Source organism: Netta rufina, assembly GCF_964035555.1.
Source record: "Netta rufina genome assembly, chromosome: 10".
NCBI lineage: Eukaryota > Metazoa > Chordata > Aves > Anseriformes > Anatidae > Netta > Netta rufina.
The window spans coordinates 5,434,687-5,450,683 of record NC_140133.1 but is presented as its reverse complement, the minus strand read 5'-3'; the positions used below and the strand labels follow the sequence as shown (position 1 = coordinate 5,450,683).

At 40.0% G+C, this 15,997-nt stretch overlaps 1 protein-coding gene across 6 annotated transcripts in view; it reads right to left on the bottom strand.

Moving 5' to 3' along the window:
* RAF1 (Raf-1 proto-oncogene, serine/threonine kinase) overlaps nucleotides 1-15,997 on the bottom strand; it is a 77,694-nt gene that overhangs the window by 43,266 nt on the left and 18,431 nt on the right. For 4 of the 6 annotated variants that reach the window (XM_084292568.1, XM_084292572.1, XM_084292573.1 and 1 more), the window contains exon 1: nucleotides 2,772-2,912. The exons of 1 other annotated variant lie outside the window; for it this stretch is intronic. The gene's annotated coding sequence lies outside the window, so the exon portion shown is untranslated. Of the gene's footprint in view, nucleotides 1-2,771; nucleotides 2,913-15,997 lie in introns of those variants that run through there. One more of the 6 variants, XM_084292570.1, reaches the window with a different exon arrangement.

Sequence of the window (15,997 nt, the reverse complement as noted above, 5' to 3'; positions counted from 1 at the left end):
ATTTTTAAGTTGGAATATGCTCCGTGAGCTTACTGTTTAAGAAACAACCACCCCTTCCAATTACTCATCTGTTTCAAGCTGCATTTACATAGAACTTTTGGAAATGAAACCGCACGCAGGAACTTTTACCCTTGTGTCCTCAGCAACTAGTCTCACATGGCCATGCCATCCAGCTGTCCTTCATCCTCTCCTCCAGCAACTCTTGGGCACACAAGCTTATTTCAACTAACCAGTTAAGGAGAGGCATCAAGAATATAAAGTTCCTAGGCTATGGAAGTAGGGAGCCAGAGCACAACAGAATCCTTCACTCTTGCAGCCTCTCCATCAGCTGGGCACCGCACCACAAGCCTTTGGTGTGCCAGCTGCAGCAGCACCTCGCCACGTGATGAAACCAAACCAAGAAAAAACCTCCCTCCTGCCTAGCTGGCAGGCCAAGAAGGTAGACAAGCAACACATGAATAGAGAGAGAGGGGGGAGAAAAAGCCTGGAGAGTGCTCAAGCACAGCAATATCAAATACGGGGAGGCAGGAGATGCTGGAGGTACCAGAAAGCTGTGGCAAAGGGAACGAGTGAAGGTGTCAAGGAGGGGAGAGACGGCATCTTTGCAGCAGAGATGATCACACACCCAAATGCAAATATGTATTTAGTAGATTTATTGGCTCATGTGCTCACATGACTTTATTAGTAATATAAGAAATAATTTAAACATTCTGTATATACAACTCAAAGATGAAGTTATCAGCACAAGTCCTGCATTTGAAACTAACTGATTAAGGACTGACTTAGTCATCATAATTTCAACTAGAAGCTTTGGATTTCATCTCCCGCAACAGCTTTAGAGCTAACAGCTCTCACCATCTCATCTTAATTTGTTTTCAAGGACAGAAAACAGGGAAAACTTGTTTTTTCCCTCAACTCCTGGTTTCCCAACAGTGAATGAGACAAATAACTAAACTGGAGGGGAGGAGGGCGGTATATGCCCCAGAAGAAACTACTGCTGATTTAGCACACCAAGAAATGCTGACCAACAACTTCCGTGGCTCATGTTTGTGGTTTATAAAATATGAGTTATTTTAATAAGTTGTAGTAAGTTCAGGCCCTGAGACAGCAGTAAACTTCTTGTGTAATTTGAATAGACTCTATTGCCATTAAAAATAAAAAATGAAAATTCTTATGTACACAGCAAAAGCACTAAACTGAAAAACATAGTTTTATTTCTTTGGAAAAAACAGGTATTTTGTCTTCTACTTCCAGATTTTCTTTCAAAGCAGGTTAGTCAGCAGTGTTGCACAATAAGTTGTCCAGTCCTGAAGATATTAAGTATGGCAACAAACCACATGAAAAACACATTCCAGATTTCTGAAAGCAGCACTGCTCCAACCCAAATAAGCTAGTCCGCTTCTGATTTAATAATCTAAGACTAAATTGCTCACCATATTAATCAATCATCCATTTCATATGCATAAAATACAGACCCACACTCATTTTTATGATTAATTGTAGCCTTAGGGTTTGCCTACGGAAAATATTCTTTAAGACAACCTAAATTAAAGCCATTTCCATTCTTAACAAGTGCCCACATAACAGATTTAACTGAACTGCTAGGAATTTACTCTCACATGCATCAGTGCAATCCTTTCTCCTGCACCCACACTGCAGACACATCCTAGAGGATAAGCCTATCCATTGAAATTTTATCCTGGCTTACCCAATGAAGAAATCTTGGGCAATATTTGGAGCTGGGCTTCTCAGAAGCCAAAAAAAAAAAAAAAAAAACCCTTAAAGTGCTGGAAGTTTTTTGTACAAAAATATTTTCAGCCATTGTTGTTTTGGGTGGAATCTCAGGCTGAGCCCATCAGAGCCCCTGGCTTTGCACAGCCACAAGGTGCAGCCAGGGGCACCTGTCCTGCTGGGGCAGCCCCCCCGCAGCTGGCTCCGAGGTCCCATTGTCCAAGGGAAGGCCCCTGCACTTACGGATGTCACTTAGAGGCTAAGGAGGAAAAAAAAAAACCTGCTCGGGTTATTGTGCCTGACGTAGGCGAGGCACACAATGGCGAGGAGCAGCGGTGCTGTCGGTGGGGGCCGGTTCCTGCTGTGTACATTGGGGCTGCAGATAAAGAGTCCGGGAACAGCGCTGCCCCGGAGCCGCACCACGTCCACACGGCGCAGCCGGGACAGCTCGGAGGGAACCAGGAAACCACTGCCCCTCACCCTGCGTTTTGAACCGAATCTACGCGGAAAACAAAACCCAAACCCACGGCTCAAGCAGAAACGCGCCTGAGGAGCCGCCGGTCCCGCCGGGTCGCCCCGAAGCCGTTTTCCCTTCACGGCCCCGCGGGCCGGGCAGCAGCGAGGCCGCGGGAGGCCGGGCGCAGACAAAGCTCCGGCCGCGCTGAGCAGGCCCCGGCGGGCGGCCTGGAGCGGGGCAGCCGCTGGGGGCCCCCCGCAGCTCGGGGCCGCCTCAGCCCCGGGGCCCGCCCGGGGGGGCTCCGGGAATGGGGGGAGGTGCGAGGGGCGGCGGCTGCCGCCGCGGACCCCCCCCCACGGCCCGGGGCTCGTCGGCACCCACCCGCCCGCCCGGCCCCGGCGGCAGCACCGCCGCCCTCATCCTGCCCCCGGCCCCTGTCAGGGGGCGAGCGGCCGAACGGGAGCTGCCCTCGCGCCCGGGGCTCGGCCGGCGCTGCCCCGAGAAAGGAGAAGGGAGAAGGAGAAGGGGGCCGCCCCGCAGCCCCTCCGCCCCGCAGCCCCTCCGCGCCCGCCGCCGCTCCTACCCGTGTCCCCCCCCGGCGGCCGCCGGCTGCGGGCCCCGCTCCCGTCACTCGGCGCCGTCCGTCCCGTTCCGCATCTAAAATGGCGGCCTCCCGCTCAGCCAGACATTTATCCGCCGCCTCATCGAGCCGCCGGCGCTCGGCTCCTTCCCTCCCGCCTGCCTCCCGCCGCCCTCCTCGCGGCCCGAGCGCCGAGCGATCGCTGCGGCTCCTCCCCGCCGCCCGCCCCCCGCCGCCATTTGGGAGCTCAGGCGCCGCGGACCCGCCCTGGGGGCGCCCCCGCCGCCCTCCGCGGGGCGGGGAAAGAGTTAAAAAAAAGCTAATTTGGAGCCTCTTCCCCTGGAGGGGTCAGGGAGCAGGGCCCTGCGTGCGCCTCAGCGCAGTGGGGATGGGGAAGCCCAGGGGACGTGGCGGTCACTGCGCAGTCCCACAGCGGGCTGCAGGGAGAGCCCCTGAGGAGTAACGCGGCTCCACCACGACTTTTCACGCACATTGGTGTTTATAGCTACAGAAGTTCCCTCAGGTGTTAGTCAAGTGAGCGTTAAAAAGAGCCTCCAGGAGAATTGTCGCGGCCCTGTTTGGGACTGCTCTGCAGAGGAAGCCATGTTCCGCTATAAACCAAGGATCGAATTTAGTTTAAAAAAAACTCACTAACTCTGTAGAAACATACCAAAGGGAAGGGAAAAAGCAGTACTGTAGGGCTTGCTTCTCCTAAACACCAAATAAGAAAGAAAAAAGACCTCAGCTACTGGTGCCCTCCAGGAAGAAGTGTGGTTGCCAAGTAATAGGAGAGTGAAACAGTGACAGCAGTAAGCACCCCTACACAGCTGCAACAAGTGTCCCTGTCCCTGGAATACCATGATTCAATACCTTATTCCTACATATTCTGGAAATTATTCACTTATTCCAGTGTAATATTGCCTTTTATTTTGAGGATATTGCTAAAACAAAGAAAAGATTTAACTAATCTTTTATAGCATTTTTCTACAAGGCTAAATACATCAGTTGTGTTGAAAAACACCTCTTTCTCCCTACTGCCATGGACTCAACCTACCTAAAAAATAAAAATAAAAAAATCAAACAGCCAAACAAAAACCCAGACCAAGATCACATCTATAAAGGATAAAATTTACAAATGTGAATCATACTTTACAATTTTCTCGTGAGCATCTTTTCTCTTGTGTCACATTTAAACTGACGATGTCCACTGATGCACAGTCACGTAAACAGGATTCGTAACCATGTATCAGTGCTGGCCCAAGAGAAATGCATACATCCAAAGCAGTGCATATAGTGAATATTCACGTGTCTTAAGACTAAGCATGTCCCTATAACATTGTAGACAGCAGTACAGACTTTGGCAAAAGAACCTCAAAATACAGTAAAATATGAATAAAAACATGGCATGAGAAGTTTAAAAAGAAAAGAGGATAGAACAGATGCTCACTTAAAGGGTGGTTTTGACAGAATACCATTCATACGATTTTAAACTTTCACAAAGAGTGGAAAGAGTAGTAGTAGCTATGGAACAAGTGACTACAGACAGGGAGGAAAGCAAGCCAAGTTTCAGATAGTTAAACAATGTAAGTTAGAGTTGGGTGGTGTGTTTTGTTGGTTTTTTTTCTTCCCTGCATTGTAGAATTTTAGTTTTATACATGTTTACAACAATAGGACATCTTATATATGAAGCTAGCAAAGCAGCGTACTTGTTTTGCTGGAATGGAAACTGTAGCACAGTCTGTTCTCATTAATTATTTTTGTTGTTTTATCCTGAAAAAACTCAAACTTGGTTTTATCCATACCCAACTAAGAGTGGATGCTCTTGGGCTGTTAACATTGCATACCTTTTCTCCACTCTCACCAGCATCTTTTCAGCCAAATAGCAGAGCTAAGCATTGGGAGTTTTTATTTTCCTATGAAAATAACATCTAACTCCCCATATGGGCAGCACAAGAGATGCCTCTCCACAAAAGCTTCAGCATTTATCATCATAGATTAAGTGGGTAGCGACTTTGTTACTTCCCTGGAAAGCCTAGATTCTGGAAATAGATCCATCTGAGCAACTCATGCACTCAAAGAATTCAGTGAAAGCTAGTCAGGCTATGAGATGGGGTTACATAGGCTTCTGTGTCTGCAGATTCTAACCACCAAAGATTTCTTTTAGTAAATCTTTTGAGTATAAAGTCATCCTTTATGATATAGAATAGACTGTCCAATACAAACCGAGTATATGCTGTTACTACTTTACAGTTCACTTCAGTATCTATTTTTAAATTCACTTTAGCTTAAATTCACTTTCAGGGTCAAGCCAATTTAAGTGCTTTAAGACAGTTAACAAAAGAAGCTTTACGTGAAAGCTCGGTATGTTTTACATACACATACCCCTTGAGACACTCTGCCAGAGGTAAATATATTGTGCCATATTTAACTCCACAGTACTGCAAACACATTTTCCTAGGTTTATTGACCACTTCATTCTGTCTTTATACACTTTTTTTCTTGGTTATTCCTTTTTTTTCCCCCCCTTTCCTACTACTATAAACACGTTCGTTTAGGAAGCATATTTATCTAGGGGAAAAAAAGAGTTCTTTGTCATGTCAAGGGCTATAGTCCTCTACAAATTTGTAGATTCCTTCTTCCAGAATCAATTCCATCTCTAATACTATGGCCCACCTATTAGGCACACCTATGCCTATGATTCTTGGGTGGTCCTTATATAAACTTAAGAACAAAAATATTTGACAGAAATGTCAATTGCAATAGATTTCAAATGTGAGTTTGTGTGGAAGCACATCAGAGTGAAACTGAAATAGTTTTTCATTAAGCAATACAGAAATAAATTATTCTGAGAGAGCAGCCTATAAATAGTAAGCAACAGTTTTACTGGAAAAAAATGGTATGAGGCTTTCTTCACTGATAGTCTTACATAGAGCATATTCTTAAACTTTTCAACAAGCTGTCTACCAGTTTGCCATCCTCCATATGCTCCCACTGTAATTTATGGTATTATAGATATCCAGTGTCTCGAGGCTTATTGCATGTAGTGCAGCAGAGAATTTCATCTTCTCCAATTTCAGTGCAATGCAATTGCTTCTAGGAAAATCCAGAGGTGCTGCACTACCCCAGCCAGTTCTCTCAGACTGCTCTCCAGACAGGAGGTGTTGCTTTCTTGAATTTTAGGTACTCATTTGCAGTGCCTATTACCAAGATTTATTTTTCCTCTAACATGAAATGAAGTAGTGCCACACAGGAATACTGCTCAGAAGTTTGAAACCTGAGAACATGAACACAGGTCCTGGTTACAGACCATTGTCCCTGCTGCGTGACTCAGCTCATGTCCACCGGCTCATTCCATGTTACACACCTTGGCTGCCCATTTGTTTGCAAATGATGAGGAAAAAAAATAATACAGATCATTAAAGCCACATAGTTTCAAAGTGATCTGTTAAATTGTATCTGACATAGCTGTATTTTTTTAGGTAACCATAGCTGTGGCCATCTGGAGTTAGAAATAGATTTGAGATAGCAGTTAGATTCTCAGCAAGAGGGCTGAGAACCTGAGCCATGTACCTTTTGTCAGAAACAGAGCCTAGGAAGCTTCCAAGAAGAGCTTGATACAAGCTTGCTAAGTTAATTGGTATACCACTGTATACTGAGAATATCAAAGCAAGAAAATAGTTTTTGAGTAATGTTTTCCTAAAGCAGAGATGCTGAAGCATGGATATTCTGCACAGTGAATAAATATTCAGTTTGAATAAGTAATATGAGCTCTAATAGGAGAAAAAAAAAAAAAGCTTTCATTTGTTGCTGTTTGAAGAATCATTGTTACTTCATAGATAATAAATACAGCAGTTTGATTTATACATGTATTCTATTTTTGAAACCTAACCAAGCTGGTTTATTGGGTTTATTTTGACTTTCTGAAGAAGTCTAACCACAATAAAATGTACTCAGAGCTAGGTACCACAGTTTAAAAATAACAAGCATAAATAGCTCCTTCCTGACAAGCTTCTTAGAACCAAGCCTGAGCATATAATTGCTCAGCTTCAGAAGGTTTCTATTATTATTATTTTTACCTGATACAGAGCTACATAAATAGTCTGGTCGTCTGATTTGGCATGACCTCAAGCATTATTTTTCCTGTGCATGAACAGTTTCTGGTGTGCAGTAACCAAACCTCATTCAATACTTGATTTCTCTAGAAGTTGCTCATTGTAATGATGTACATTAGGATGACAGTAAAAATTTCAGCTTCGCTTGAAGAATCACAGGTACTGAACCAGGAGCAGCTGAATAAAAAAGGAAGATTTAGATGCATACACACATCTGACTAGTGCAGACATATGCACACGTTCAGAACATACGGAGGGATGATAGGCAACAAAAAGCAAAACTTACAATTTTGTTAAACAAGCTTTTTTTTTTTTTTTTTTGGAAGAAAACACTATTCTTGTACTCACATGGCTGTATTGAATACAGAAAGGCTAGCTTATGCTCTTTTTGACATCACACAGCGTTTATCAAAGGTAGATCCTAAGAGACAAGGGAATCAAAAGCAGTCTAGGCAGCATATCTAACAGCTTCCAAGCCACTCTCCAGCACTGCTATTCCCAGATAAAGCCAGACTAATTATAATATAGGTATAAGGTTATGAATACCTGACATCATTCAAGGGTTTAACGTAATTCTGTCTAGCAGGAAGACAAAAGTCCATTTTAGTCCATCTGTGTACACACATGTAGTAAGATAAACAGAAGGCCCATTTACTGAGTTCTGTTATAAAACATGATGCAAAGTTGTTTTTTTTTTTTTAAAAAAAAAAGTATTTGGCTTTCAGCATCAGCCTATTTATCCATTGTGTTTCAAGTTCATCTTAAACATTCAGATAAACAAAGATAGCTGATCAAAGGTGTACATTGCCTTGGCAAGTATACCTGTTTTAGCTAGCCTTTGATACTTTGTGTATCAGTGTCATATACAGCAAATTGTGCATGACAATTAAAATTCTGGTGTAAGCACATATTTTCATTAGTATGCTATTTCTGAAGTTGTAAAAACCCTTCACTGTTAAGCTGAGTTTTGTAGCTGTACAGGTGTGTAACGTGGCTGTTAGGCATGCTGTTAGGTAATAGTTCAGCTGCAGACCAGGATGCATTGGTGAAAATTTCAGTAGGGGCCAGATGTCTGTGACAGGCACAGATGTTGTTATTCTTGTAGCAGCAGAATGCATCAGCAGTCTTCACCATGCGAAGCTCTGTAGGATGACACAGTGTAGATATGCTAGTCCAAAAGGCATATGGTTAATTTAGAGTCTAGATTTTAATGGAGGGGATGTTTTAATCATATGTTTGATGTCATTTGTTAATTTTTTTTTTTTTGCTGTCTTTACAAACTCATTTCTCTTAGACTGGTCAGTGGTAATCAGACTGACTATATGCATCAGGATACGCTTTTCCTCAGTGGAAAAGTCAAATTACTTTTAAACCTGCTAACACAAGCTGATGTTCATTTTGGTCCCATTTTTGTAAGAACATTTTTTGTTTCTTTTTGCAAGATACTAAAAAAACAAAACAATGCTATGAGCAAAACAACTAAATTACTTGAACAGTAATTAGCAAAGACATCAGGTCAAAGGAATGCAAACATACAAGTCTATTGCTATGCCTCACTCCAAAAGTGTAGTATGCCGTGTTAGGTTTGTTAAATCTTTCAGCAATTACTGAGAAATGAGTATCAACATGTCTGCTTGTACCTGAGTATTTTTAATACTTTCAAGATGGATATCTCCTGCTCAGATGTATTCAGATTAATTTATTCAGACATTCCTTAATTTCAAGCAATTCCTGGTGGAGGCAGAAGCTTTATATTAGCAACAAAATAGGTGAAATGCAGAAGACAGCTTACATGAATGGAACAGTGACTTAAGAGCTTAACTCATTGCTAAAGCATTGCTGCCGAGACATCAGTTCTGTTCGATAGCAGGGCTGAATAAGAAAAAAAGCAAAGTCTTTTGTGGGTGACTAAAGCTCTGTATCTCACGGAGCAAGTGTTGCTAGAATCTGTGAGTTTGGGTATTCTGATGCTGTGTGCAGCCACCAACTTTCACACAGGAAACAAAAAAAATATATATATGGGGGGGGGGGAGGAATAAAGTTGAAGGGAAGAACAGGAACAGCAGATTCTTGTTGCCAGTATATAATATGTATTTACATACAATTCCAACTTGGGGTTTGATGATTTCAACATACCACTACTTTAATTCTTCTCTATACACCATGCTATTACTGTAATCCTAACTGGAATATTACTTTCAGCACTATGGAGTCTTTGGTACTTTATGGTGGTTCCGACACAGCAATTGAAGTAAAGTTAAATCTTTCCCGAGGCAAGTAGTGTGAAACTCAAAAGTAGTATTGCTATCTGAGAACCAGTGGCTGAGATCTCCCCAGGACACTCCTGGCAGATACGTATCTTTTAAGGCTATCTTCTGAAAATAAACTAAGGTGGATTTCCCCAATGCCCTTGTGAAAGCTGTGAGGTTAATAAGAAACACTGTGACCAAAGATAACTTGCATTGATGCATGCAGCCTTCAGATGCTTTACACCAACGTCTCTTGTGCTTGCTTGACCCAGCACACTCTGGGTAAAAGCTCTGACTTCTTATAGCTGATTGCAAAGTTTGATCCTGAAAGCTATTTAACTAAATATTTGTGTGAAATATTCAGTACAAAGCAGTTATTTCCCCCAGTAATGGATTTTGGGTTATTGAGTTTAAGTAGGATCATGCTTTTAGCTGACGAGTACAAGCAAAGTTTTTTTGCTAAACTTTAGTATTTTGTAAACTTTAGTATTTGATAACAAAGTTAATCAATCAATCAATAGAATACTGTGTTAGTGACTATAAACAGTTTTGTTCAAAATAATCAGTGCATATTTTCATAAGCAAATTTTCTGCATATTCAAAATATTTGATAAGATTTAGTAAATTTAGTAAGTCTCCATTTAGTAAACTGACTAGAAGAAAAATAACCTCTTCCAGATGTACCAGTCATTCTGATTAGCTTCTGGATTCTCTCCAAGGTAGGCTAATACTTTAAATACACTAATATGTAATGATACGTGCCAAGCCTTAGTGCAATTATGTTTTCATTTGAACACACCTCAGACCAGTCCAGAGTATTTAAACATTATCGACATAAAAGCTTTAGCATCATGCACTACCAAAAATACCACATTCAAGGTAGTAAATGCTGGTATTACCATGTATCCCAGGTCCTCTAAGAGCTGGAGTGCGGCAGAGCAGTGCCACCACAGTAAGCTAAGGTACAGATGTTGTACACGTGCATTAGCCACTATTTTATATTTAAAGCCTAGGATTTAAGGAGCTTCCACTTATCAAAAGGTACTGCTTTTGGCAGCTACTTCATACATTAGAGAAGCGGAGAAATCTCGCATCTAAATGAACAAAAGGGAAAACAGGCCTATAAAGAAGAATTTCCATTTCTGTAGCAATCACAGGAAATGTTTGAGTATGGGTAAGAAGTATACATTGTGTCAAATATGAGAACAGATTATAATATTAAATAATACTTCATAGCTTTGTTGCATTTAATATAGGGCATCTAATTCACTTGAGGTTTTAAATGTGGAAAATCCTACTTTCTTTTAGGCATAGGAAATAGACTCAAGTGATTTAAAAACTTCTGGTTATTTTTCCTGGTAGCTTTCTGTTGCTTGTTTTTGTAGGAAGTTAAGAATTCTCTGAGGAAAGCGCCAAGATGTTTGTGTGGCTTTATGAGTAATGGAAAGAATTTACAACAAAATATGCCACTGCTGAGTAGTGATATGGAACAGTAAATAATAAAATAGTCAAGAAATAAGGATAGCTGAGATTCCTGTTTGTAGAATAGCTTTCCTTGAGGAATGTGAAACTGGTACAGAACAACTTATATGAAACATTTAGGGTGATGATGTTTGCCAAGAAAGCCTTACTTTGAACTTGACAAAAAGCAAATATGTTTTAATTACCTTAACTTTGCAGTTCAACTTCTTGGTAAGAGAGTGCTACTTGGAAGTAGTTGTTGCTGTAGAATTTGATTACCCTGAGTAAATTCTATTGTTCTGCTGGGCTAGAAATCTAAGCAGTCTTTTACAATACCAAAACCATACTGAAAATATTGTTTTACAAAAAAGATTCGACAAGGAAATAAAGTCTTAGGTAGCCAAAGTTAAGGAATATTATAAATATTTATGTAGGTTATTAAAAATAGCTCTTATCTTCTTATGAAAATAGATATTTTTCACATGGAATACTGCATTCCTAGTTCAAGGAAAAGAAAGAATAGTAGTTTCAAGGAGCCTTTTATCACAGAAAGACAGAATATAGAATTATCCTTTCATAATAACTTCATGCAGTGGAAAACTTCCAAGGCAATAAGCCACGTAAGTACTGTTCTTGCACACCACTGTTTACTACAAGGCATAACACCCTTAGTCTTCATTAGCATTTTAGAATAAGTGAATATCCTTATGCATGCCAGTATGTCATACTGGAGCAGCTGTTGGTATGCTACACATATGCTAATGTAACTGAAAGCAGCTATCTTCAAACAGTCTAAACTGCTTTATTTTTTAAGTTTAAACTGAACTTGTTATTCTGATTTCCCACTGATAATACGAGAGTAAACAACTAGGAAAAAGACCACTGTTATCAGGGAGCCTTAATCGCTATCTGCCTTCATTCTTCTCTGCCTTCCCCCGCCTTCACTACTGCCATCGGTTCCAAAGTTGTTGCATCACTTGCATGGCATTAGATGTATGCCACCCAGTATGCTTTCCCAGCAGGAATGCCAACTGCATTTATCTATTTTTATCTATAGAAGGCTGCAGTGGGCTTTTCAATTCATAGAAGTAGTCTAAATAAATAAAGTTCTGCAAATTATTTTCACTAGAATTAGACTCTCAGATTTAACTGAATCAGCCTTTGTATTTCATTAGAGAACTTCATTTATTGCCTTAATTTCTTGACACAAGCTTTCACTTTCAGTAAAAGCAGTCTCAATTCTAACCTGCATAACAATCACAAATGATGTGCCCAAAGCAAACCATAGGTCTGACAAAGTGGACAGCAGTTCATCTTTTTCTTTGGGGTTAAAGCTTCACATTGAATCAGAACATTTGGGCTACATTCCTCACTGGGGGAGGTGGAGGGGGGGGGGGGGAGGAGGAGATTCTGAATTTCATTAGTCTCTCTGCACTTCAGGTTTGTCCTCTAAAGAAGCAGCAGAAACACTGCTGTGCTTTATGACCTAAGTGCAATTTCACAATAAATTTAACATAGTGACCATCCTTTGGCAGCTGTCTATAATTAGATTTCCCCCCCCCTTTTAGCGCCTTCTGCACGTTTCCACCCCCTCTTTCACACTGGATCTAGCAATCATGAGACTAAACGGTGAGTCAGATTTTTTGTTTTCATGACTAATCCAACAGTCCCAGCACTTCTTGATCAATGCAAGGGAAGGAGCAGAGAGGCCCAACTAGTGGATGATGTGTGCAGAGACTGGAATCTTCCCACTTAGCAACAGCCTACACATCCAATTATTTGGTTTGTGAAACGACAGCCTAAGTAGTTAAGTAGTTAGAAACTCTGTGATCCCAGAAAGAATATCTTTTTGTATATGCAAGGTATATCTCAAAGGCTATACCTTCTTACTCTTCTGTTTATCACACTGATATAAGTAGTAATGTTATATGCAGTCACAGCTGCTAAATTAGATTTGTATGTTTTTCATATACTTCATTTGCTGTTATTTATTTTACCTCTTACACTATAGATAGTCATGTTTGAACAAAAAACACAACTTTTTCAAAAGGTTATAAAAAGAACAACTGGAATGAATAGAAAGGTAAGAAAGCTTGCTGATAAACACAATTTTTAAGACAGTTAAGACAAATACAGACATTCAAAAAACAGTATTAGGTTATGAAATATTAGATTAAATCTTTTGCAAATGAATGCAAAGCAACAGTCTAGGAAAGGAAAACCTACATTATATGTTCATTAACAGCAAGGGTTTTCTGGTTCTGTTCTTGTCAACCAGATAATGAGATGTGGGATTTACTGTGAATAGCTCCCCAGAAGTGCCAACTCAGTGCTCAGCAATGGTTACAACAATGAGAAAATGCTAGGGATTTAGGATGAAAGCTAAGAAGCTAAGAACAAACAAGAAAAATAAATACTTATTGCACTGTATAAATCAAGATTGTACCCACATTTGACTATAACATGCAAATCTATTCCTGTGCCAGCATATGAGTCTAATAAAGTTAGGAGAAGAACAGAAAAGGACAAAGGGGATTATCAGAGATAAGAAAACAGCTTCCATAAGATAAGTGACTAAGTAGATTAGGACCTTTCAGCTGGGAAAATAAAAGAATGACCAAGAGAAAAATAAAGTTATTTTTATAAGATAAGTACTTCTCACATGCCCATTTATTCAAATCTATCTTTAGCTACTACAATCTATCTTTAGCTACTACTCTAAGTTAGGCAAACTCAGAAAGTAGGTACTTCGGTGTGTATTTGTAGGTATTTCCTCTCCTAGGTTAAGAGCACTTTATAAACTACAATGAGTCCAGTGATAGATTATTAGGAAGACTTCTTTAAACAAAAACAAACAGGTGTTTTCCACCTACTATGATTTCCCACACAATCAAGGTAGGATTTTCTTAGCTAGAGACTGACTTTCTTTCTGTGCATTTGACAGTCTTCTGTATTTTTAATGCTTTCTGTAAGTTATCTTTTGTTATCTTTTGAAGTTTGTATCTGCCTAGCTATAGCTTTTTATATATAAAATACTGGAGCCAAGGGCTTTTAAATTCAGAAATAACTTACACTTTGTTTCTCCTTCATTAGGTTTGGAGGGAAAAATCCTTTTGGATTATTTCCCCCTCCTTCCCCCCCCCCCCTTTTTTTTTGTCCCTCCCCTTTTTAAAATCAGTAAGCTGCACTGTCTCTGGAATAGCATCTTCAAACTCCAAGACACCTACAAGCATTTTACCCTTTTAGATGTTACTTCAGAATGAACCTGATTTGCCTAAGGGCACATATCGCATTAATGAGAAATAACCTGAACAAAACTGAGGAGCAAAGGCTGGCAAGTCTGTTGTTTCAGCATCCAAACAATATTTCTTTGCAAGGAGTCTGTTCGCCAGAGTATTTTATTGTGTTATTCTAATGACTCCAGTAGAGTTCTGGAAAAGGAGATATTTCCACTGACCTCTTTTTCCAAGGGGATCCACCTAATTCTTCAATCAGCAACCTTATCATTTGGCGTCCTGTACAAGGAGGCCACCAATTCACCTGGATACATTCATCTGAATAATGAGCTAGGTATGGAGGGACAGCATAGCTCATGATTCAGTAGATGGCTCTAACCTAAGAACCTAATTTAGCATTCCAGAAGTCAAGCTGCCTGAAATGCCTGTTGCAGATTTTCAGTGCTAAGCAGCACACTGTATGAGGGTCAGAGATCTAGCTCTAAGTCAGTACAAGAAAAATGAAGCTCAGAAGTCAGGTTTGAGAACCCTCATCATCACAACACATTCATTTACTGGCAAACTCAGCAGACGAGTTAGCTTCATGCATGACTGATATTGGCATTGTACCATATTACTTCCCCCTGCAAGTCTTATTATGTAAGAACAGCAATCGTCACTTCTTGGCAACAGTTACCCTGCCATTTCACCATACTGACAAACAGTCACACGAGATATGCTAGGAGTTGAACAACAGTGAAATATTCCTATACATCAAGATTTCAGTTTTATGTCATCTCATTACAGACCACAATTAAAGTAGAATGTGTACCCTATTGACAGGGGTCAACTGAATAAATCTAGAAGTAATTTACAAAGAAAATACCTTCCATTTGTTTAATGGGATGTATCACAATGACTGAAACAGAGACATCTGAACTCAATTACCAAATTTCAACTTACATGCACCTCCAAAAAAAATCCTAGATTTTAGTGTTCTGCTATATGTAGCAAGTACATGGAATGCAATAAAATTACACAGCAGATTCCCACCAAAAAGGTATACATAGCTTTTCTGAAATTAAGCACTACTTTTACAAAATGCAGCCAATATTACAAAAACACTTTTTTCCTGTGATGAAAAATGCACCTAGATTTTCAGTGGAGAAAGCAAAGACATTGATTATTATCAGTTTTTCGCTATTTAAGTGACAACATTTCAGTCAAATAATTTCAAGCTATTTTTGTCCCTTTCCTATTTCTGGATTGAGATTTTTAGATTTAGGACAAGGACAAGATCTGTTCTCTGAATGCTCTATTATTGTAAGAATCCTGATATACCAACCTAAGAACGCCTAGGCTTTTTAGAAGAATTATGGCTCAGATTTAGGGATGCTCTTGCTCCTTTACAAAATCCTCACAAACATCTTGAGGTTCCATGTTTTGCCTTGACTGACCTCTAGAACTGACACAGTATGAACACAGTTTTTTTCCTCCAACATCCAGAAAATGGAGGAAAAAATACCAATATGACAAAAATATTTTGAAAGTTTTTGCAGTAAAGTAGAAATACCATCTAGTTTAATTTGAACAGTTAAAAAGCTATTCTGTATTTACAAAAAATTTGTACATAACCTGAAAATCCTTGACAGGTGTATCCTAAAGTAACTGAGATAGTAGCTTCTGGAATTAAGATACAGAGCACATAAAAATATGTTGGTACCATTGTTTATGTGTGGCACTTTTTTTTTTTTTTTTTTTGGCAACACAAAGCAACATTAAGTGTGCAGCATGTTTTCAAAAAAGCAAACCTAAAGCACACAGGATGGATTGTTCACAAAAGAAAGCCTATAGACCTAATGTGGGGGGGGGAGAAGAAGAAAGAACACTTTCCCAGGCAGGTATTCTGGAAAGTATAGCAGACTCCACCCAACATTAGTAAACAGACAGTTTACAGAAAAGCCAAGCTCAAATGAGAAGTAAAATGAGGAACTCTGTAGTCAGAAAAAAAAAATAATACAGAAGTTTACTAAAGAAGTTATCATTCGGTGTTAAACTTTATCATCCTGATTCTAGGAACTAAATGATATGACCACAGGCTACAAAAATAGCTACAGAAGAAGTCACATGGAGTGATGTAATGTGAACGTGGAATAAGTCCTTGCTTTTTATAAACTGAAAAAAAGTTATAT